A 2,004-nucleotide genomic window follows, 5' to 3' on the forward strand; every position below is an offset into this window, starting at 1 on the left:
TTAAGGGACGGAGTACCCGAGCTTATAAGAGGACAGGACGCGAGCTGACAGTTCGCCAGAGAAGTTCCACTTTATGCAAGGACTGTACGTATATTTATAGGGAGCTGCGTTCCGGGGTTGGAGAGGGGGTGGCCGGGCGTAACTGATTGGACGGGGCTGGGCAGGAAGTGAGCCCTGACCTGTGACTGGTTGAGGTTTTGGTACCGGCAGGCTTTTACTGCGGAGAAGAACCCGGAAGGGCTCCATATTGCCAGGGAGTGCCTTCCCCCTCCCCTCCTCTTGAGTGCCCATGATGTCCTTACAGTCTGCAGATGTAAGACCAGAGACACCCTTCAAACAAGTATTTGTCTAGTGTCTTTGGTTAGGTCCACCAGTGACCAGGATTCCCACGCAGGCGGTATACTTATGAGCTACAGGAAATCATGGGAGGAAAGAAGGAAAGAGAGAAAAGGAAGAGAAAATGGACAGTGAAAACCGATCTGGAAACACAAGGAAAATGTCCCTAGGTTATTCCACCTGGAAGTTGAGGGAGCTGGGGTATGCACACACCTCCTCCTGCCATCACCGATTGATCACTGTCCTAGGGGATGCTCATTCCAGGGCTGTGGTCTGCCCTAGGTGCAGGCAGAGCTGCCTTTGCCAGCTTCAGAGACAGCAGTGAGGTGAGATATTGCTGGTGGAAGCCAGCGGAAGGAGAGAGAAGGGAAAGGCCCAGGATACAGAAGACAGTGAGTACTATATGTACCTAGAAAAAATGTGTACTTTCTCAATCTGGAGCTTCACCTCTCTGAAACTGGAATCTGGTAGACTGGTTTCAAGCAAGTTCCCTTGAAATTCACACCCCGAGATGGGTAGCGGGAGGTTTGTGCACAGGCCGTACCACCATGGTCTGGCTACCAGTACTCATGCAAGATGAAAACAGTTTGGCTAGTCTCCAAATCAATTCAAGTTTTCCCAGTTGTCTCAATAATGTCCTTCTCAATGAAATGGACCCGAGAGAGAAAAGCCATTTCGGCAGCCAAATCTGTGCTGTCCTGGTCAGACCTGTAACACCTGGGGACACTAAACCTGTATTGAGTTACCGAGAGGAGTCAGCCCTGTGGATGTGCCCAGCTCTGTCCCAATTTCTGTGATTTGCATGTTCCCAGAGCACCCAGCCCACTGCCCTGAAGACTTATTCATAGGCTTCTCACATCCTGTGCAGGGGTCAGTCCCAATCAGGACACAGCACAGACATGAGGGCCCCTGCTCAGCTCCTGGGGCCCTGCTGCTCTGGCTCCAAGGTAAGGAGGGAGAACACTGGGAATTTACTCAGCCAGTGAGGTCAGTGCTGCCTGGCATTTTAGGGAAGTCTTCTTGTAACTTGATTAATTATGTGGGTATTTGTCTTTATGTTTCCCATCTCGGGTGCCAGATGGGGTATCCAGATGACCCAGTCTCCATTCTCCCTGTCTGCATCCCTAGGAGACAGAGTCACCATCACTTGTCAGGCCAGTCAGGGCATTAGCAGTTATTTAGCCTGATATCAACAAAAACCAGTAAAAGCTCCTAAGCCCCTGATCTATTATGTATCCAGTCTGTACTCTGGGGTGCCATCAAGGTTCAGTGCCAGTGGATCGGGGTCAAAGTATTCACTCACCATCAGCAGCCTCAAACCTGAAGATTTTGCAACTTGTTACTGTCAGCAGTATATTACTCCTCCCACACTGTTACAAGTTATAACATAAGCCCCCAGGGAAGCAGATGTGTGAGGCTGGGCTGCCCCAGCTGCTCCTCCTGGTGCCTGCATCTGCTGATAGTGTTTTTCAGATGCAGCCAAACTTTGAAGGTCACTGTAAAGCATTGGTAGAAGGAGCCAGGGAGGCTCCTCTGCACCTTCTCTTCCTTCTCTTCAGTCCAGACATGACAACGCCTCTTCTGACTTAATAATTCACAGAGATTAATAAACCTGAGGAGTCTGTGTGAAGGCATCAGTTGAGATCCATATAGCAAAAGAAGAGCCAC

General features: G+C 50.1%; 1 pseudogene; it reads left to right on the top strand.

Annotated features, from left to right (window-relative positions):
* The first annotated feature begins 1,391 nt into the window (after positions 1-1,391).
* Positions 1,392-1,727, top strand: LOC103581857 (annotated as a pseudogene).
* The last annotated feature ends 277 nt before the right edge of the window (positions 1,728-2,004 follow it).

This window comes from Galeopterus variegatus, unplaced genomic scaffold (genome assembly GCF_000696425.1).
Source record: "Galeopterus variegatus unplaced genomic scaffold, G_variegatus-3.0.2 Scaffold14117, whole genome shotgun sequence".
Taxonomy (NCBI): Eukaryota; Metazoa; Chordata; class Mammalia; order Dermoptera; family Cynocephalidae; genus Galeopterus; species Galeopterus variegatus.